This window comes from Eptesicus fuscus, chromosome 9, assembly GCF_027574615.1.
Source record: "Eptesicus fuscus isolate TK198812 chromosome 9, DD_ASM_mEF_20220401, whole genome shotgun sequence".
Classification (NCBI taxonomy): Eukaryota; Metazoa; Chordata; class Mammalia; order Chiroptera; family Vespertilionidae; genus Eptesicus; species Eptesicus fuscus.
The window spans coordinates 40,942,377-40,965,459 of NC_072481.1; the positions used below are offsets into that span (position 1 = coordinate 40,942,377).

Below are 23,083 nucleotides of genomic sequence, written 5' to 3' on the forward strand. Positions count from 1 at the left end.
TACCGTGCTATAGAGGCTCGATGCAGGGGCTCCTGTTGACAGCCCAGCTGAGCTACCAGCCAGCATGGACCACAGTGAATGAGACCCCTAAGCACTCAGCCCAATCCAGCCTTTAGATGTCTACAGCCTCAGAGGATGTCTGACTGTAGCCATATAGGAGACACCCCTCCCTGCCCCCAGCAAAAAGTTCCCAGGAAGCCCTTCCCAAAGTCTAATCCACAACATTCTGAGGAAATCAAACAGCTGCTGTTTGATATCACTAACTTTAGGGTAACTTGTTGTGTAGCAATAATAACTGGAAAAGTCTTATTTCTGCCATGAAAAAATTAGGAGTATCAAAGTATAATTTTTAAGAAATTACAATTATAAAGTGAGCATATATGCAAAACCAATCTAACTCATTAATGAAGGAACCAGCAGGTTAGCAAAGATCATTCAAAAAACATGTGAGATACCAATATTGATATGCACTGAAGAAAGAATGTTGGAATAAGACTGCTAGGCTAAATACAAAACTGGTTAATGTCCTACAACAGGGCAATGAAACTATAATCTTTGGGTTTATTTTTTTCCTCTCAACAGAAATAATTTGTGTCTGTACTTGAAAAAAAATCTATCAATTATGATGCTTCTTTATAGAATCTGTGCCTTGAATAATAGTCAATAACGTGTCAAACAATAGAGAATTAAATAGTCCTAGGGTAGGCCTATTAGACAATGCTCCAGCATGATGTGGAAAGAACATGCTGTGGAAAGAACATGCTTTGTCTAAGTGATTGGCGATTTTTTTATTAGGACCTACAGTAGACTTCACTTTTTAATAAAGATCTTTTTCAGTTGCCAACAACCAAGGCACAAATGGAAGATCACTGGAGCTTTGGTCTCTGTGACACCCAGTGGGAAAGAGACATGAGGAGGTTTTATACCAACACCTTCAAACCACATCATATTGTCACCCGCCTCCTTCTTGTGGCCGTCATTTATAGCAAAATCTGTGGTTTTCAGATATTACACAGGTTCAAGAGTTGACTGGGTAATTTTCCTTTGGAAATAATGGGACACTTTGTAGTGAAGATTATGTTGGGGGAATGTCCTGAGTATCCATTTTCAGACTCTCTTGAAGCTTCTATCGTAGTGTGATATATTTCATTTAAGTAGGAGATGTTTTTGTGGAAAAATGGGTCATACCCTGGACTTTTCTCAAACCACCACTCACCAGCTAAATCACAAGCTCACTGATATCTGGTTTCCTGATCTGCAAAATGAGCTGATAATACCTAGTTTCTCAACTTAGAGAGAACTTAAAAAGTGGTACAGCTCTGTTCACAAGTGATGGATTATTATTATTATTACTAGGGGCCTGATGCACAAAATTCGTGCAAGAGTAGGCCTTCGCAGCCGTGGCGGCTGCCTGGATCCCTCCCTCGCAGCCACAGCAGCTGCCTTGATCCTGTGGCTGCAGCCCCAGCTTCGTTCAGAAGGTCGTCCGGAAGGGCGTCTAGTCTAATTAGCATATTACGCTTTTATTATTATAGATTATTATTATTACCCATTTGAGTACACAAATGGTGGTAAAGGAGGAGATAAATTCCAGCCAACTGCTTTGTTAAATGCAGCCCCGCCCAAATGACTGGGCCTGAAGTTGTTAGTGCAGCTGACTACTACCCATGGAATTGCTTGAGTGAACAGGGTGTTTTGACATCTACGGACAGGGGCAGCTCAGCAAATCCCTTCACTTTAGCAGTGACTCATAAAAGGAACTCAGAGAAACCAAAAGTGAGCTGAGGGAGTCTCCTGAGCCTTTAGCACACTGGAGCTAGAGGAAAACTGGGCCTCCAAAGAAGAGAGGAAGGGCTACTACCAGTTTGGGATTTCCCAAGAATAGGATGAAACCCGGGCTTTGCTTTTGTGAGGCCGTGTGGCGGCAGGGAAGTCCTTCCCCTTTCTGAGTTTCAATGTCCTCATCTATAAAGTGAGGATAATACTCAGTCCAGAGTTGGGAGATTTGAAACCGAGGATGAAATAAAATCAGAGAGTCCCCCCTAGAGTAGGTAGGTAATCAAGAAAAACTCAAATCCTCGTTAATAGCAGAATGGGTAATACACGGGGGTATATTCACATTATAGAATATACTCAGCCATGAAAGGAATAAACTATATGTACCAGAGTGGCTGAGTCTTTGTAATATAATCAACATAAGTGTGTGTGCATGCATACTGTATATTAAAAGAAGGGAATAAACATCACAAGAGTTAGGAGAGTTTGGAGAGTGGTTAATTTAGGTGGTGTAGAGGGAGAAGGAAAGAAGGGAAACACGGTCTTCTGGTTCTAATGTTTGGGGGCAAGTTCAACAATATTTTATTTTACTATCAACAATGATGCAAGTTTACTCATTATTAAGTGTGAGATATATCCTTAACAATTAATTCAGTGTTGTGCAACAACACAGAACAGGCATTCAATAAATAAACCTTTCTGTCTCATCTCCTTCTTCAGGTTTTCCTTCTGGAAATGTTTCTTAAAAAAAAGAAAAAATGTTTTCCTTACATTATGCATGGTGCCTTGTCTTTAATTAAAGCTAAAAATTATTAGGATAGCCATGATTACTTGTTCTTATCTTTGGCAACTATGTTACTTGTACAGTAGTTTAATTCTCTTCTCTATAATCAGTCCTTTCTAACTTGTATTTCCCACTCACATCTATACTAATAAAAGGGTAATATGCTAATTAGACCAGACATCTTCCAGACGACCTTCTGGACATCCTTCCAGACAAAGCCATGGTGGCGGGGCCGAGGCAGAGGCAGTTAGGGGCAATCAGGCCGGCAGGGGAGAGCATTTAGGGGGTTCAGGTTGGCAGGGAGAACAGTTAGGGGATCAGGCCAGCAGGGGAGAGCAGTTAGGGGCGATTAGGCAGGCTGGCAGAGGCAGTTAGGTCCAATCAGGCATGCAGGGGAGGAGTTAGAGGTGATCAGGCAGGCAGACGGAGTGGTTAGGGGCGATTAGGCAGGCAGGCAGGTGAGTGGTTAGGAGCCAGCGGTCCTGGATTGTGAGAGGGATGTCTGATATATCCCAAGTGGTCCCAGATTGAAGAGGATGCAGGCCAGGCTGAGAGGCCCTCCCCCCACCCCTCGTGCATGAATTTCATGCACTGGGCCTCTAGTTTGTAATATAATGAGGGGAAAATATTCAAGTAATTGAGAAAATACCCTACTGCAGACAAAATAAAGTCAAGACTGCCGAGCTACACATAGGCCTTTTTCAGTCATGCACCAAATTCAAATTCATCCTTCAATGCACTTCATTCCAGTCAAACCAAAAGTCTTGCTTTTCCCCAAACACAATAACTGTATACACCTCTATGCTGTACCCTTATGGGAATGCCTTTGCCACTAACCACTTTTTTTCTCTAGAAAAATTCCTGCTCTTCTTTCAGAGCCACACTTAACTGTCACTTCCTCTGTGAAGTTCTCCTGAACACTCCACCAGAGCTGTTGCTACCTCTTGTATGTCCCTATATTACTTGAAAAATACCACTATTTTAGCCCTGAACATACAATGATTGTAATTACTTCTTCACACGTGGTCTCCCTGACACTTGTGAGCAGGGACTATACCTATGTCACCTCAGATGTGTCTGGCACATTACAGACAGGTGGATGGAAACTGGCATAAGTGATCAGGTGAGAGATAGTTTTGCTGAATATTTCATACCTCCTCTTCTCACTGCCAAGTCTTTGATTCTGATGTGGTGCTGGCTGGGAGTACTAAAGAGATCCAATGTCCAGTCAGGGAGGTTTCTTGGAGAAGGGGGTTCTCTGTGGAGCCTGATGGACAAGAAATATGTAAAAGGGGTATCTTCTTTGCTGGCTCTGTCAGTCCCTGGTTTTCTTCCTTGACCTGCACCCAGAATACCCATCGGCATCCTAGGGACAGAGCTCCCATGGGTCCCCATAAGGGCGCAGAAGATGACTCTCTCATGAGAGAGTTTCACAGAAACACACAAACAAACACTGGTAGACACAATGTTGGGTGGCCTGGGAACACTTTCCAGTGGGGAAAAGTTGGAAGCTATTTTTATGTTACTCTATTTGCTGAAATATATTCCCTCTTCTGAAAGTCGATGGAAGGGAACTCAGGTTATAAGTGGGGTCAGTGAGACAGTACATGGTTTCAGGACCCCTATTAAGTGAATGTTCTACCACTCAGGGCTACACGTGCACATGTGCAAGTACCATGAACAAGAAAGAAAAAATAGTATGGTGTATTGACCAGAGAACTGGATTGGGAATTAGACCTGAGCTCAAATCATGTTTCATATACAAGTCTAACCAAATATCCTTAGACAAGTTACTTACCTTTCCTGGTTATTTAGTTTGTCATTGATGAAATAGGCAGAAAATAACATTTACCTCATAGGATTGTTGTAAGACTAAATGAGATGTAAAACTATTCAGCACATCAGAAGCATTCAATAAGTGGTAGCAATTACTACTATTTAAACTATTTTCTGGCCCTGTGGATAGAGCATCAGCCTGTGGACTCAAGGGTCCCAGGTTCGATTCTGGTCAAGGGCCATATACCTTGGTTGCAGGCAAATCCCCAGTAGAGGGAGTGCAGGAGGCAGCTGATCAATGTTTCTCTCTCATCGATGTTTCTAACTCTCTTTCCCTCTCCCTTCCTCTCTGTAAAAAAGTCAATAAAATATATTTTAAAAATAAACTATTTTCTGCAAGAAAGAAAAAGATAAGGGGTGGGCAATGTTACCTATCTCCCAGGACAGTTAAATGAGGAAGCCTTTAGTAAAAATATTTAGAATAGTGTTTCCCAAAGAAGAAACCTTAAAAATATGGAAATTTATCTAGTATTTTTTAATATTCTTTCCACAGTGTAGTCAGAGACCCTCTTTGACAATATTTTTTAAAAATATTTTTAATTGGTTATTTAGAGATAGAGGAGAGAGAGAGAGAGAGAGAGAGAGAGAGAGAGAGAGAGAGAGAAAAATCGATACATCGATTGGCTGTCTCCTACATGCCCCCTATCAGGGATGGAGCCAGAACCCAGACATGGGCCCTGACTGGGAATTGAACCAGCAACCAGCAACCAGGATAATGCCCAAAAAACTGAGCCACACAGGCCAGATCCCCTCTTTAACAATCTATGAATCAGCTATTAATCACTTCACCAGGAGAAAATATATATACAGGTGTCCCCCAAAATTGTATACACACTTTAACAGCTGATTTCTATTACATTTTGAAAATTAAATGTATTTGAATAAACACTGCCTTTATAATTATTCAAAGTGTGTATGCATTTTTTTGAGGGTACGCCCTGTCGGTAGTATATGTACACACTTTAAAATTCTAATACAATTATAATGATGGCTCTCTGAATTATATATTTTTAAATGTAGTATTTGGATCCCCAGGTTTTAAATCCCTGATCTCAACAAAGGAACAAAGTATAAGTTAGAGGAAATAAGAACTACTGGAAGATTATTTTTTCCTTGGTCTTAAATGAGTGATTCTATTATTCATTTAAAAAACGGTTAACCGAGGCAGGCAGTCATAAGTATAAATTAATAAACTCTTTCGGTGGAAAAAAAAAGCAGGAAACAATGGCAACTATTTCATCCTTCCTCTTCAGAGTTGGAGTGGTTTAGTCTCTGCCCTCTTTGAACACACTATAGATTCTAATCCCCCTTTGGCCTTTTCTTTTGATTGAAGCTAATGGAATTGTTTCCCCCTTATGTCCTCATTTTCCATTCCTCAACCTGTCTGGACTTTTGCCTCCGAAGGTTAACATTGCCATGAAGTAATGTAAATTAATCATTACTATTTAGACAGATTTATTCAGAGTTCTCTCCCCACAGATGTCTGTAAGCATGGTGACTCTGACATCCAGAATTGCCCAGTGGGGTTGGATATCATATTTACAGTGTCTAAGCCCAAAACTAAAAAAAAAAAATAAAGAACTCTCAAAACCCCCACAACTTTAGGTTCAATTGGAATTGAATGAGAATGTGTATCAAATAATTGTCCTGATAAGTTAGGAAATTCTTCTCAATCAAATTCAGGATTGCTTAGCATTGGTCTGGCTACACATACAGATGAGCTTTGGTGAACTTCGTTCAATTAGTTTGTCTTAATCGGAGGCATTAAAATTGGAGGCATTGGAGCGTTGAAGATAGCCTTACCCAACATGTGTGGGGTGGATAAGATGTACACATTCAGTCACAAGCATTCAGGGCTAGGAGGTGTCTAAAGGACAGTACCATTTTTTATGGAGCTTCCCTGCCAGCAGCTTCTCAGCAGAGGCCCAGGTAGCTACCATCCATCAGTCGGAACTGCCCGAGGAAGAGAAACCCCTTTGCCGTCTAAGCTAGGACACAATGCTTTCTCATTACTTCAAGTTTTTAAAAATGTAATGAATACTAAAAAAAATTGTTAGATGCAATTAGATACGATTTAGGTACGTTTTTAAATTAAAATCTTTTAGACTTATTTGGATATATTTTTTTAAGTGACATATTGCTCTTGTGTCTATGTAAAAAGGAAAATGTAAGCAAAATACCCATTTCTATGGTTTGTTCAACTACTAATAGGTAAATCCGGGGGAAAGAACAAAGCCAGGTAGTCTGCAGAAAGAGCCCTTTCTGAATTTCTGGGGCTCAGTTGAAACCATCTCAGCATCTGAGCTGGCAGAGAAGTGGGGAGGAGCTCGGGACCAAGGGAAGCGAGGAAGAAGCAAAGCCACAGTCATTAGTCTGTGTGTCTCTGGGTGTGTATGTTCATCTATTTATATGTATGTGGTGTATAAGTGAATATGAGACTGTGTGTATGCATGTGCATGTGCATGTGTGTGTGTGTTTGAGTGTACATGTATTTGTGTAGTTTGAATGTCTGTGTGTCTGTATCTCTGTGTGACTATATTTGTGCCTGCATGTATATTTCTGGGCACTGTATTGTGGTTTCTTTTGTGTGTCTGTGTATCTGTTTATGTGTGGTATATGATATGAGTTTGTGTGTGTATGTCTGTATGTGTCTGTGTGTTGTGTGTAGAGTGCATATGTGTCTGCACATGTGTTTGTATAATTAGGTATATACTAGAGGCCCGATGCACAAAATTTGTGCAAGGGCATTGACCCTGGCCCCCACCCGCCGCCGCTGTGGCCAGGGCCCTCTGCCGCCTCTGCCGCAGCCTCCACCCACTGAGGCTTTGTCCAGAAGGATGGACATCTGAGAGGATGTCTGATTAATTATCATATTACGCTTTTATTATTATAGATACTTGAGCTAGTATTATGAGCCTGTGGGTATGTGTGCACGACTCTATGTGTGTATGTGTGTGTGTTTGTGGTTGGGGGAGTGGGAGGGCAAAGCTACCACTAGCTTACTCTATACTTTGTGCAAATTAGGAAAAGTTGCCCCGTTTAGTGGGCAACCCTAGGAGCAGCCTCCGAGGGTCAGAGTTTGACTAGCAAAGTAGGACTGGATTTGAGGCCTCGTTAGCCCCTGCACCTGGTGTCTTGAACAAAAGAACAACTTGGCAGGTGTCGGGGGCATCTTGGAAGACCTGGAAGTCCACTCAGCCTCTCCTTTGCTGTGCAGGCACCTTGCCATAGGATCTAGTCTGAAAACTACCTAAACCAAGGTTCTCTCATAGTTTCCAAATGACATTATTCTAGAGGGGTTCATCACGGCACAGTTTCTCCAACCGAAGGCCAGACACGGCCCAGGCTCCAGGGGCACAAGCAAGCCCTTCCAGCAGGCCATCTGTCTCCCCGCTCCTTTGGCCTTGTTGTCTCATGGCCTTGGACTCTCCTCTTCCACCTGTTGCTCAGTGCAGAAGAACGCCTGTTGGGGTTTAGGATTGCACATTGTTGTCATGGCTCATCACATAGTTTGCACTTTTATTAAAATGACTCACGGCCAAGAGGCTGTGGAGTTGTGTTTGGGTGGTGTTAGGGGAGAAAGATAGGGATGGTGTCAAGCCAGGTTAGATGGTGAGTGAGGTCTTGGAACTGGGGAGTGGGTGAGCAGCTTAGACCTGGAAGAGGAAACTGGAGCCACAGGTGGACAGCAGTAAGAATATTAGGACTTGCATTCATCTCAAGCCTTTCTTTCCAACATGAGCACTCTGCCCACTTTAGCTTCTCAGCAGGAACTCCCTCTTTGGCAGTGTCACAGGTGATGTCTTGCGATAGATGACCAACCTCATGGGCAAGTTGCTCCATCGTCGTGAGCTTCGGTTTCTTCACCAACGACCTCTACTCCCTACCGTGGTGGTTGGGAGGAATCACTGAGACACTGCACGTGAGGTGCCGAGCGCAGTGCCCAGTGAATGTTAGCACAGTCTTTTCTTCCCCTTTGCACTCCAACCCCTCTCTTCCCACCAGCCTTGGGGAGTCCATAGCATTTTGTGCGTTTGGTAAAGCATCCAGCTCTGACCTAGCACTTAGCAAATACTCACCATTCAGCAGATGTCTGTTGAGTGAGGAGATGAGGGCAGGCAGGCAGGCAAAGGGCAAGTAGGAAGTAGCAGGTAAGTAATAAAGTAAGTTGGGACTTTTCCATCATTGGAAATGAGCTATTGGCATTCTTTAAAGGTGAGGGTTGAGCAAATTATTATTTTTTCAGTCTATTTTTATTTTCCCCAACACCATTTATCCCCTCTATGCCCTTTTCTACATTCGCCCCTCCCCCTACTGTCCCCACACTGTTGTCCATGCCCATAAATTATTTTGTATCTAAAAGATGAATGGCTCCTGGTGCTGGTCAGGGTGGGGAGCTCAGCAGGCCCTTCTAGCCAGCGTGTTCACCTTGCTGACCATCTGTCGGGGGTCCAGTGAACGATTTCAGTTACTTTCCTCCTGAGATGACAGTGTGGATTTGGAAGACTTAGAGTGTCCACGCAGTGCCACCTGTTCCTGAAAGAGGATCAAGTTCAACGGAGGCTTAAAGGAGTCTGAGTTGAGAAAGAAAGAGAGGAACAGAGACAGGAGAAAAGTTTGATTGATAGTGAAGAGTCCAGTAGGCAGAGAAGGGCTGCACAGCCATATTGTGTATCTGTGATTACAGAGTACTGTGTTGGTGGCTCAGATTCTAAAGTAGAAGACACATTTCTTGCCCTCCAGAGGCTTCTGATCTAGGGAATGGAATTTCCCTAAGCCTCAGTTTCCCTATCTGTATAATGGTTGTGATAATAGCCACTTCATGGGATTGCTGAAGACAATGTGTTCCAAGCCACTGTTTTCACAAAATCACCAATCTAAGTTAGACCTCAATCTAAATCACGTTCCCTGTCTCATAGTATCCTATTTCCCTTCCTGCTTGCAAAGGAATCAATGATATGTCTGTGCGCTTATTTATTGAATGTCTGTTTCAGGACTGTAAATTCCCTGAGGGCAGCAACAATATTTGTTCTTCTCAACACCAACTCTTTAGTGGCTAGAGCAGTAAGCCCTCAAAAAGTCTTTGTTAAATGAATGAATACATACATATACAAATGAATAAATGAATAACTATACCGATTTCTGTGCCATGACTCCAAGAATCTCAGGGAAATTAAGTATTTTCTCTGGTGAGGCGGCAGGTTGCTAAAGCAGGAAGAAAAGCCTCCAGAGAAAGTAGTTAGAGGATTACAGGGCCTCTACGGGTCATCAGAGGGAGCAGCCAGCCTCCTGCCTGCCTCCTGGTGTTGCATGCAACCATCTAGGGGCAGGAAGAAAATTACACAAACTTGCAGCTCAGCTGGTTCCAGGGTTTCACAACCCAGCTCTTTCTGTTTCGCTCACGTCTGATGTGCTGCCTCACTTGGTGTGACTTGTGATGTGCCGAGTGAAAACTGACTCTGCGGGATCCCAGGCTGCCCGGCAATAACCCTGAGTGAATGTCTAGACTTTCCAACAATGAAGTCTTCTAATCCAGTGCAACACAATAACCCTTTCTGCAGAGTAGGGAGGAGGAAAGGTGAAAAACAGATACACTGATAATTGCCGGGCATTTAATGTATGCATTCTATGGGTTCCAGAGGTAAACACAGAGAACTGAAGGGTACATGGAGGCTGCATAGTCCTGTCCTGGGTAAAACAATGTAAATGTAGTTAGATAACATTTGTAGCTTTCAGAAATATTACATATGTAATCTCGTCTTAGTCTCCCTGCAGCCATAAAAAGTGGGAAAGTATGGATCACATTTGTATTGTTATTTGTTTCTAATATACAGGGAAAGTGAGGCAACTGGAGATAGTCCAACTAGAGAGCTGGTGGCAGCTGCAGATATGAACTCGCTGCCCATATCTCATGACTATCAGTATAGGGATCTTTTTTGTTTTTTTGCACTGCACTGTCACGCACTGGCCTTTATATTGGTCAACAGTGTGAGCATGCCTGCATTGTCACAATCCCCCTGCCTTCTATAATGTATTTCCAACGCACTTTTGTGATGGAACATTATAATTGAATAAATCAAGGGGAGGCAAGCGAAGGCCCATGGGACACATTGGCCCATTGCATGCTTTGGTTTTTTTTTTGTTTGTTTTTTTATTTTTTTATTTTTAATAAATCTTTATTGTTCAGATTACAATTGTTTCTCCTTTTTTCCCCCCATATCTCCCCACCACCTGGTTCCCACTCCCCCTCTGCCCTTACCTCCCCCCGCCCCGCCCCGCTGTCCTTATCCATACGTGTATGATTTTTGTCCAGTCTCTTCCTGTACTCCCCACACAGACACCCCTTTCCCCCTGAGAATTATCAATCCACTCCCATTCTATGCCTCTGATTCTATTATGTTCACCAGTTTATTCTGTTCCTTAGATTTTTAATTCTCTTGACTTTTAGTTTCACTTGTTGATAGATATGTATTTGTTGTTCATAATTTTTATCTTCTTCTTCTTTTTCCTCTTTTTAAAGAATACCTTTCAGCATTTCATATAATACTAGTTTGGTGGTGATGAACTCCTTTAGCTTTTTCTTGTCTGTGAAGCTCTTTATCTGACCTTCAATTCTGAATGATAACTTTGCTGGGTAGAGTAGTCTTGGTTGTAGGTTCCTGCTATTCATCACTTTGAATATTTCTTGCCACTCCCGTCTGGCCTGCATAGTTTCTGTTGAGAAATTAGCTGATAATCGTATGGGTGCTCCCTTGTAGGTAACTAACTGTTTTTCTCTTGCTGCTTGTAAGATTCTCTCTTTGTCTTTTGCCTTTGGCATTTTAATTATGATGTGTCTTGGTGTGGTCCTCTTTGGATTCCTTTTGTTTGGGGTTCTGTGTGCTTCCTGGACTTGTAAGTCTGTTTCTTTCATCAGGTAGGGGAAGTTTTCGTTCATTATTTCTTCAAATATGTTTTCAGCATCTTGCTCTCTCTCTTCTTCTGGTACCCCCATAATTCTGATGTTGGTTCACTTGAAGTTGTCCCAGAGGCTTCTTACACTATCTTCAACTTTCTGAATTCTCTTCTCTTCTTGCTTCTCTGGAGGAGTGTCCTTGGCCTCTTTGTATTCCAAATCTTTGAGTTGATTCTTGCGATCCTCTAGTATGCTGTTGGGTCTCTGTATAATATTTTTTATTTCAGTCAGTGTATGTTTAATTTCTAGTTGGTCCTTTTTCATATCCTCAAGGGTCTCATTAAATTTATCGGCCTTTTCCATGAAATTCTTGAAAAACCTTATAACCGTGGTTTTGAACTCTATGTCCAGTCGCTTGTTCTCCTCCATTTCTTTGGTTTGTGATCTGTTTCCTTGCCTCCTCATTTTCACTGCTTCCCTGAGTTGGTAGGGTAGCATTGTGTACAAGGTGTCCTATTGGTTCAATGGGTCAGCCTCCCAGTTACTTGAGGTGGACACTCTTGGTGTACCCTTGTGTACTGTGTGTCCCCCAGCAGGAGCTACAGCAAGGACTAGTTTTCTCCTCTTTTGCTTGGGTGGTTTGGAGCAGTCTGACTGGAGCTGCAGTTTATTTGGTTAAGCTGCCACAGAACAGGCCATTTATATGCAAAAGCTGCTGTGTGGAGCCTGGGCGGGTTTGTAGAATGTGCGGGGCGGGGTCTCAGGGCGGGGCGGGTCTCAGGGCGGGGCGGGGTCTCAGGACATCACTGGGCTAGGGCGTGGCAAACGGCGATGGCTGCCATCAGCCGTCTCTGCCTTTCTGCGTTTCCAAGTCCCCGTGTCCCACGCTCCAGCGCAGTAAACAATGATTGCTGGGTGCACCTCTGCAAAAAAGTCACTCTCACTTTCTGACCCGATGGCCGAGAGTCCAGCTTCTCCCCGTAGGTGTCTGGGTCCCCCGCGTGTCCCCAAAACCTGGATTTGAGAGTGATCGGGAGCTTGTCTCCCTGCGGGTTGAAGAAAAGCCACGCGCCCAGTTGCCCGCCTCCAGCCCGATTCGCGCCTCCGTACCTCACTCAGCTTTTCAGCATTTGTGCTCTTTTCTCTCCTTAGTTGTAAATCTACCACTCAGCCAGCTTTCCCGTGGTTCTGGGTGGTAGACGTTTTGTCTTTTAGTTGTATTTTTGAAATTGTTGTGCGAGGCAGCAGATTAGTTGTTTAACTTTGCCGCCATCTTGGTTCCTCCATTGCATGCTTTTGTAAATAAAGTTTTATTAGAACATAGCCAGGACAACTCATTTACACTGATCTACAGCTGTCTTTGCATTACAGAAGCAGACTCCTTGCTTTACTGTGTGCATTCCATTTGTAATGTCCTCTCATAGTCCAAGATGGCTCCTGGTGCTCCAGCCACTGTGCTGTTGTTGCTACTACTACTACTGATAGTATGATAATTAGAGGAAACAAAACAAAATTGAATACAAAAAGCCTAGAAACAGAGACATCCATAAAGGCAGCAAATAGGCATTCATTCAAATCTAGCCAAGATGAGACCTCCTGCCATAGTTCCTGGGGCAACCAGCATATTTCATTTCTCCCATTCCTAGGGCACACTGGGGAAGATCTGGAGACCGTGTCTTACCTGTATGCAGGATCTCACACTTTACAAAGCATTTCCATATTTATTACTTCATTTGCTCTTCATATAGTTTCACAATACTCTGAAAAGGTAAGATGCAGAGGTCTTATTATTATTTCTACTGTACTCTACAAGAAACATAAGTGCTAAGTAACCAGATCCAGTATCCTCTATCTTCCCAAAGATGCTTAGATCTTCAGATGTTTGTTGGGAACGAAAGGTGAACAATCATTGCAAAGAAGAAAGAAAATGATCCAGGACTCCTAGCAGATGCAGCTAATCATGTGGCCTCAGCCTCACTGAGCCAGTACCTGTAAGACAAAGATCAAAGCATCTGTGGACTTCTGGGGTTGTTATGAGGCTAGCAGACAGTGATATAATGCACAAGGCACATAGGCCAGGTCAATAAAGTTGCTGTTATTGCCTAGGCCCGTGGTCAGCAAACTGCGGCTCGCGAGCCACATGCGGCTCTTTGGCCCCTTGAGTGTGGCTCTTCCACAAAAATACCACGGCCTGGGCAAGTCTATTTTGAAGAAGTGGCGTTAGAAGAAGTTTAAGTTTAAAAAATTTGGCTCTCAAAAGAAATTTCAATCGTTGTACTGTTGATATTTGGCTCTGTTGACTAATGAGTTTGCCGACCACTGACCTAGGCTTACCTCTCATATCTGGTGAGTCCTTAGAAAGATACTTCCCTTTACTGGGCACCAGTTAGCTTTTCTCGGAAAACAAAGGGCTTGGCCTCAGCGATTTGCTAAATTTATCTTCCTAATCTTGGGTCCCATCAGCCTGGGACCTGCCTTTTTAAAAGAAACAGCTCAGATAAGAGCTCAGGTTGGAATTCTCCCTCGGGTTAGGAGCTAGCTGTGTGTCTCAGTACAGGCTAATCACGTTTCTGACTCTGCATCTGTGAGACAGGGTCGAACAGTGTCTAGTTTACTGGAAAGGCAGGGATTGTGAGGATAAAATTAGGTATGTGTTTCCAGGCCCCACAGATTGTAACTCTTCAAAGGCCTAGGAACCCCTCTGTTTTGTAGATTTAAAGACTGGCTCTCCACTTCAGAGGGTTGGCCACAGCATTAGATGAGTAAATTCATGTAAAGTACAGTCAAACCTCATTTTTTAAATGTCTCAAACAATTTGCTTCTCAACCTGACAAACCTTTCATGCTGATACCTGTATGATCCGTCACCGGTCTCTCAGACAAAGAAAGGGGAGAATGCCAGAGTATGAGTCAGTTTACCGCTGTTAACATCTCAGGATATTGTGCTGTGAATATTTTTGTAGGTTTTTTTTTTTTTGCCTTTGTTCCTGCTTATTATTATTAAATTTTCATATTTACTGTACATTTCCTTTCCTTTTTGCTAACTTTTCACTTACATTTCATGTCGTTTGTTTTTAAAGTGTTTATAGATTAAACAGTACATCCGATATGTACTGTATATATAAGAAAAGTTAAAACAGGGGATCCTTTGGGGGATCTGGAATGAATTAATTCCATTTACATTATTTCTGATGGGAAAAAATACTTTTTTTTGAACAGCCTCCCGAACGAATTAAGTTCGAGAACCGAGGTTCCACTGTACCAGGAACAAGACTTGGCACAAAGTAAGCATTCAACAGATATTTTTATTATTGTTTTACATCCGTCTACAACAGTCCTGGTGTTCAGGAAAGGTCGAGAAGTGGCTCTAAGATGCACATTGACACGCACGATCCGGGGCGGCCGAGGGTAAGCAGGGGTGAGTTTTGGGAAGTGAGCCCCCGGCACGGGAAATTCTCCGCGGGAGCTGACCAAACCCCGTAGGTGTCGTCAAAAGCACCGCGGATTGCAGCTGCCCCAGCGCGATCGCGCTCGCCACCAACCAGCTGGGCCCGGCCCCGGGCGGCGGGGCGACTGGCACAGGCCAATCCGGCCCTGTTCAAAGGGCCAATCGGGGAGCAGTTTACGGGGGCCGCGGCCGGCCGGGGGCGGGGCGGGGCCGGGACCTGGGCGTGGCCTGGGACGGGGCGGGGCTTCCATCGCTGGAGGAGACCGCCCAGTCCGGCCGCGGTGCGGCTCCTCCGGGCCACCTGCAGAGTCCAGCTAGCTAATACGTGGTATCAGATTGGACAAGTAAGTGACCCTCCTCTCAGTCCCACGTGTGCAGCAGGGCCTGTTGCAGACGCGCAGCGCGCACGGTATCCAATCGGAGAGCGCACGCGTCCGAAGCCTCCCTCCCTTGTGGTGCGGTCGCCACCTCCTCTTCCTTTTCCTCCTCAGGCTGCTAAAGTCTCATTCCAGCCGGGCCTTGGCTCCCGAGACGTTGTTGGGTCCCCCGTATCCTCTCTTGGGTGAGGCGTCCGGCCACTCAACGGCAGGGTCGGCTTTTACTGCATTCCCCAAAGCTGCCCATGAGATGTTTGGAACCCGAGGTCCTCTGCCGTCACTGTCCAGTTGACTCTGTTCACTTCTCTCCCCTTTCCCCCCTCCGGCCCGTCCCGCATTTTAGGATAGTTTCCCCAGGCATGTTTGAGCCATTAAATTAAAATCTGGCTACCGAAGGTATTTTAAGGCCGGTGCTGCTAGTAACTTGAAACCCTATCAGCAGCTTGTGATAACGTTTGAGGTGCAGTTCAGAAGGTATACTAGTAGTGCTGTCTGGTTAGTTATCCTGGGTAGTAGGTAAGTCCTTGGGACTAATCATTCCAAGATGCAAAAGTATGAATTTCCTTAATCATTGGTTATTTTCCACTGAAGCACTTCTCTTGCCTTAACTCATTTCGTCCCTAAATTAAAGTGGCAATCATTACCAAGAAATGGAAGAGCCATAATCATTTAATTTTTAAAATGGGAGTTCAGGGGTGAGGAAGCGATTATCTCTTGAATTGCTTATCCTCCCTTGGAATGTGGCTGTTATTTAGATGGTAGAATTTTGCTTTTGCTTTGTTTTGCTGGCTTTTCCTCATTTCCCATAAGCCACCAAGTGTATCACCTGCTTTTTTACTTTTGAAGTTGTCCGCTGGGTTTTTCAGCCTTATTGACTTACCCCTAGTCTTCTGGGAGTCTCCTGGTAATGAGGGCCTCTGCTTGCCTCTTGACCTCGTGGCCACTGGCCTGACTATGGGAGGGACCAGCTGAGGGGGACCTCCTGTTATTAAGAATGATTGGGGGAAACAGACCACAGAGGTTGAGAAGGGCCTGGAGATTGATTTGGGGCGGGGGATTTGAATGTCAAAACATGAGTATTGGGAGAAGGGAATAGCCCAGAGGGTGGAGAACTGTGTCTTTCTAGATGGGATTAAGTTTATTGGGAGGAGACTGGGCCTTCTTCCAGGTTATGTTAATCTTTGCTGTGGGCCTTGTCTTTTCCCGGAATCTGGTTCCCTTTCCCTAACCTTTCACTTAGTTCAAATCATTGTCAATTACCAGCTGGTTTTGAAAACAATTTGAGGTGGTGAATCTTGAGTTTAAACTCCCAGCCAGAGTGGGACCACCCCCCGCCTTCCCAGGGGATTTGATATAATTATTTTACCAGAATGTATTATAGAGGTCATTTCACTGCTTACCTGCCCATCTCTTTATAAGGTGGGATATAGAATCAACCCAGGTAGTATAAGAGGAGGCCATCCAAACCAGTGCCTCAGTTCATTCATTTGTTCACAAATCTTGTGGCAGGTGTGGGCCTGGCATTGTGGTAAAGAGAACAAGATGTGGTCACCTCTGCTTTCTCCAGTCTGCTGCTGTCTGGTCTGACAGGGGAGATTATATGATAGTGAGGTTAGTGCTGTGGCAAGGTATGCAGAAGATGCTCTGGGGTTGCCAGAAGGGCACATGGCCCGATATGGGGTTTAGGAAAACTTCCAAGAGGAGATAATAACTGAGCTGAGTTACAAAGCCTCGGTATGAGTGGGCTGGAGAAAGACAAAGGGGAAGGGATTATATTTGATTTGGGAACAACGTGTGCAAAACTAGGTAAACCTGGCACATTGTTGATTAGTATGGCTCATCAGGGAAGGGTGAGGTGAGAAATCACCAGAAAGGAGGCTGGGGCTGGGGCAGGTGACAGGCCAGAACAGGGAGGGTCCAGTGAGTCATGGTAAGAGAATTTAAAATGTGTCTCCCTTGTTTTAGAAAATTAATTCTGCCTGCAGGGTGAAGACTGGAGGAAGGCTATTATAATTCAGGTGCGAAAGAGTTAGGGTAATAGTTGTGAAACTGGAGAGAGATTAGGAGAGTAGAACGGTTAGGAATTAATTACTGATTGAATGTAGGGGATGAAGAAAGAATGCATTACTCAAGGTGCCATGGGGAAAAGAAGGCATTTTTGAACAGCTTTATTGAGATCTACTTGACATACAGTGAACTACATACTTAAAGTGTCTAATCTAAGAAAATTTGACATCAGTACATAATCATGAAACCATCACAATCAAGATAAAGAATATTTCTAATACCCCCAAAGATTTCTTGTGGCCCTTGGTAACCCCTCCCTCCCTAGGACCACCCTTCCACCAAAGCAAACAGTGAACTAGCTTCTATCACCTTAGATTATTTAAGATTTTTTAGGACTTTATCTGTAGAGTCATATAATATGTATCTTTTCTTGTGAGATGACTTTTCCTTAATCCTCATCTGAGATTCATCCATGTTATATGTGCATACATGGTTCATTCCTTTTTCTGCTGAATAGTATTCCATTGTATTATTATATTACTAGAGGCCCATTGCACGAAGATTCATGCAATAGGCCTTCCTTCCCCTGGCTGCCAGCACTGGTTTTCCTCCGGCACCCGGGACCCAGGCCTTCGCTCCGGCCACAGCGGAGAAGCCAAGCCTCTTTAGTCTTCAGTCTTCAGTTGTCTTCAGTCTTCAGTCTTTGCTCGGGCCGGAGCCTTCAGTCTTCGCTCTGCACCTGTGTATGCAAATTAACCCACCAACTTTGTTGGATTAATTTGCATACCCACTCCTGATTGGCTGGTGGGCATCGCAGAGGTATGGTCAATTTGCATATTTCTCTTTTATTAGTGTAGATGCTTTGTTTATCCATATACCTGCTGATGGATATTTGGGTTATTTGCTGCCTTTGGCTACTACAAATAAAGCTGCTATGAATATTTGTATACACCAGGTGTCCTCAAACTACGGCCCGTGGGCCACATGCGGGTGTTTTTGCCATTTTGTTTTTTTACTTCAAAATAAGATATGTGCAGTGTGCATAGGAATTTGTTCATAGTTTTTTTTAAACTATAGTCCGGCCCTCCAACGTTCTGAGGGACAGTGAACTGGCCCCCTGTTTAAAAAGTTTGAGGACCCCTGGTATACACAGACATATGCTTTCATTTCTCTTGGTTAAATACCTAGATGTGGAATAGCTAGTTCACAGGGGAGGTGTATGTTTAATTTTTTAAGAAACACCACATGTATTTCAAAGTGATCATGCCATTTTACATCCCCCTCAGCAGTGTGTGAAATTCCCAGTTGCTCCCACAATTTCTGTGGTCACTTTCAAATTTTAGCCATTCCAATGTGGAATCCTGGCATGTGGTTTTAATGTGTATTTCCCTAATGACTAATAATTTCAAGCTTCTTATGTGCAGCCCATATATTTCATGTATCTTCTTGGGTAGTGTTTAATAAATATATTTTTTTAATGAGCTGTTTTCTTAATGAGTTTTGAGAGGTTTTTGTAATATATTCTCATTATAAGTTCTCTATCACATCTGAGTCTTTAGTTTCTTAACTGTCTTTTGAAAAGCAGAGTTCTTAATTTTGATAAAGTCTAGTTTATCAGTTTGTAATTTTGATGATGTCTATTTTATCAGTTTATTCTTTTATGGATGATGATTTAGGTGTTGTATCTAAGAAATCATTCCTAGCCTCAGGTCTCAAGTATTTTCTCCTATTTTTTTTAAAGAAGCCTTATTGTTTTTTGGTTTTACATTAAATCCATGATACATTTTAAGTTAATTAAAGTTAATCTGTAGCACCAGATGTGGAACAAAGTTTATTTCTTTTTTTTTGGGGGGGGGGCGGGGGGGAGGGATATGGTATCAACTGTTCCAGCAACATTTGCTGAAAAGTTTATTCTTTCCCTATTCGATTGCCTTTGCACCTTTGATCAAAATCAGTTTACCATATGTGGGCCTATTTCCAGTTGTTTTATTCTGTTCTATAGATCTTTTTGTCTATTTTGATGCCAGTACCACGTAATCTTGATAACTATAGTTTTGTAATAAGTATTCAAGTCACATAATGTAAGTCCTTCAACTTGGTTCTTTTTTAAAGTTGTTTTGGTCATTCCAGGTCTGTTACGTTTCCACATTAATTTTACAATGTTGTCATTTTGTCAATTTCAAAATAAAGGCCTGCTTAGCTTTTAATTGGGCTTTTATTAAATCTATACATTAATTTGGGGGAGATTGACTTATTTAGGTCTTAGGTTCAGCAATGTTTTGTAGCTTTCAGTAGATAGGTCTTGCACATCTTTGTCAGATTATCTGTAGGTATTTCATATTTTTCATGTTATTGTAAATAACATTGTCTTAAAATTTTAACTTGTACTTGTTGCCACTTGTGTATTGATCATGTATCCTACAATCTTGCTAAACTGCTTATTATTTCTAATAGCTTTTTTGTAGATGCTATCAGCTTTTCTATGTAGGTGATCATGTTATCTGTAAATAAAGAAAGTTTTACTTTTTCCTTTCAATGTGGATGCCTTTTATTTATTTTTCTTGCTATAGTGCACTGGCTAGAAGCATTACACTTTTTAAACATATATTATCGATTTTTAGAGAGAGAAGAAGGCGGGGGGGGGGGGGGGAGAGAGAGATTGATTTGTTGTTCCACTTATTTATGCATTCATTGGTTGATTCTTGTATGTGCTGTGACACGGATGGTACCCATAACCTTGGTGTACTGGGATGATGCTCTAACCAACTGAGCTACCTGGCCAGGGCCTAGCTAGAAGCATTTTTTTTTTTTCAATCATTAACTTCGATGTATATTCTTTGTAGAAGCCCTTTATCAGGTTTAGGAAGTTTCATTCTATTCCTACTTTTCTGAGAGGTGATGTTTTTTGGGTATTTGTTTTTAAATGAAGAATGGATGTTGTATTTTTGTCATTTCCTTTTTTCTATAACTATTGAGATCATTTTAAAATTCTTAATATGATGAATTACATTCATTGATTTTTAAAAAAATTTTAAACTGAACTTGTATTCCTGAGATAAATCCCACTAGGTTAGGACCTAGTATCGCTTTTTTTAAAAAAAAATCTATATATCTAAAACTATATCTATATATCTATATCTATATCTATATCTATATCTATATCTATATCGATATTTGTTTTATTGATTTCAGAGAGGAAGGAAGAGGGAGAGAGAGATAAAACATCATTGGTGAGAGAGAATCATTCATTGGCTATCTCCTGCATGTCCCCTACTGGGTATTGAGCCCGCAACCTGGGCATGTGACCTGACCGGTAATCGAACCATTTCCTCCTGGTTCATAGGTCGACACTCAGCCACTGAGCCACGCTGGCTAGGGCATCCTTATTATATTTTGTTGGATTCTATTTGGTAAAATTTGAAGAATTTTTGCATCTATTTAATAATGGATATTGATTTATAGTTTTCCTTGTATTATCTTCCTAAGTTTTATATCTAGCTAATTCTGGTCTCATAGAATGAGTTAGGAAGCATTCCCTACTCTTCAATTTTCTGTAAGCACTTGTGTAGAATTAATATTAATTCTTCCTTAAATGTTTGATGGAATTTACCCATGAAGCCATCTGGGCCTAGAGTTTTTTTGTTGGGGGGGAGGGAAAAGTCAATAATATGGGACTATTGACATTGTTTCTTCTTGAATAAAATTTGATAGTTTGTGTAGTTTACGATATTTGTACATATCATCTAAGTTGCTCACAATAGTCTCCTATTATCATTTTAATATCTATAGAATCTATTGTGATTTCATCTCCTTCATTTCTAATATTGGTAATTTGTGATTTTTTTCTTTATTTTCCTGATAATTTTGGCCAGACTTTTATCAATTTTATTGATCCTCTCAAAGAACCACCTTTTGGTTTCATTTATTTTCTCTCTCTCTCTTTTTTTGTTTGTTTTTGTTCTGAAATTTATTATTTCTTTTCTTTTGCTTACTTTGGGTTCCTTTTACTTTCTAATTTCTTAAGGTGGAAGATGAGGCCATGTGTTTGTGACTCTTTCCTAATATAGGCATTTAATATTATACATTTCCAAGTACTGCTTCAGCTTAATCCTACAACTTTTTTAAAAAAATATGTTTTTATTGATTTCAGAGAGGAAGGGAGAGGAAGAGAGAGATAGAAACATCAATTGATGAAGAGGGAGAATCATTGATAAGCTGCCTCCTGCACGCCCCCTACTAGGGATTGAGCCCGCAACCCAGGCATGTGCCCTTGACCGGAATTGAACCTGGGACCCTTCAGTCCACAGGCTGATGCTCTATCCAGTGAGCCAAACCAGCTAGGGCTAATCCTATAACTTCTGCTGTTTTTTTTGTTTTTTTTTTTTTAAATTTACTTAAAATCTTTTTCATTTTTTAATCTTTTTTTGATCCATGGGTTATATAGAAGTTTGTTACTCAGTTTCCAAATATTTAAGGACTTTCTATTATAATATATTACACTAGAGGCCCGGTGCACGAAATTCGTGCACTGGGGAGGAGGGTCCCTCAGCCCAGCTTGCACCCTCTCCAATCTGGGATTCCTCCCACAATCCAGAACTGCTGGCTCCCAACTGCTCGCCTGCCTGCCTTCCTGATTGCCCCTAATCACTTCTGCCTGCCAGCATGATCACCCCCTAACCACACCCCTGCCAACCTGATTGATGCCTAACTGCTCCTCTGCCAGCCTGTTTGCCCCTAACTGCCCTCCCCTACAGGCCTGGTCCCCCCCCTCAACTGCTCTCCCCTGCAGGCCTGGGTCTCTCCCAACTGCCCTTCACTGCAGGCCTGGGTCCCCCCTAACTTCCCTCCTCTGCCAGCTTGGTCACCCCTAACTGCCCTCCCCTGCAGGCTTGATCGCCCCCAACTGCCCTCGCTTGCAGGCCTGGTCCCTCCCAACTGCCCTCCCCTGCTGGCCTGATCGCCCACAACTGCCCTCCCTTGCAGGCCTGGTCCCTCCCAACTGCCCTCCCCTGCTGGCCATCTTGTGGTGGCCATCTTGTGTCCACATGGGGGCAGCCATCTTGTGTGTTGGAGTGATAGTCAATCTGCATATTACTCTTTTATTAGATAGGATAGAGGCCTGGTGCATGGGTGGGGGCCAGCTGGTTTGCCCTGAAGGATGTCCCGGATCAAGGTGGGGGTTCCCTTAGGGTGTGGGGTGGCCTGGGCGAGGGGCCTGTGATGGTTTGCAGGCCAGCCACGCCCCCTGGTGACCCAAGGGGAGGCCTTGGTATCTGGGGTTTATTTATCTTCTACAATTGAAACTTTGTAGCCTGGAGTGGAGCCAAGCCTTCTGCTTGCTCCGTGGCGGCAGCCATTTCTGTTGGGATTTATGTATCTTCTATAATTGAAACTTTGTAGCCTTGAGTGGAGGCCTAGGCTGGCAAGGGCAGGAGGAAAGCTTGGCTTCCTCCATTGCCTGGGAAACCCAAGCCTCCCTCCTGCTCTCTGTGGCTGTAGCCATCTTGGTTGGGTTTATTTGCATATTCATGCCTGATTGGCTGATGGGTGTGGCTGTTGGGCGTGGTTTATGGGTGTAGCGGAGTGATGGTTAATTTGCATATTACTCTTTTATTAGATGGGATATCTTTCTATTAATTGATTTATAATTTAATTCCATCTGGTTACAGGACGTACTTTGTATGACTTGAATCCTTTTAACTTTTTGAGGTTTTTTTTTTTTTTTTTTTGGCCCAGAATATGGTCTGTCTCCAAATGCACTTGAAAAATGATGTGTATTCTCTTGTTGGATAGAGTGTCTATAAGGTCAACTTTATTGACTGCTACTGTATATTATAACTTTGCTGATTTTCTATCTACTACTCTGTCAGTTATTGAGAGAGGGGTATTGAAATCTCATGATCATTGTAGACATATGCATTTCTTCTTGAAGTTCTACCAGATTTTGTTTTATGTATTCTG

General features: G+C 42.8%; 1 protein-coding gene across 4 annotated transcripts in view; it reads left to right on the plus strand.

The window, feature by feature from the left end:
* Positions 1-15,234: 15,234 nt before the first annotated feature.
* Positions 15,235-23,083, plus strand: part of FGGY (FGGY carbohydrate kinase domain containing) — a 398,594-nt gene continuing 390,745 nt past the window's right edge. For all 4 annotated transcript variants that reach the window (XM_028142287.2, XM_054720996.1, XM_054720995.1 and 1 more), the window contains exon 1: positions 15,235-15,300. The gene's annotated coding sequence lies outside the window, so the exon portion shown is untranslated. The remainder of the gene's footprint in view (positions 15,301-23,083) is intronic.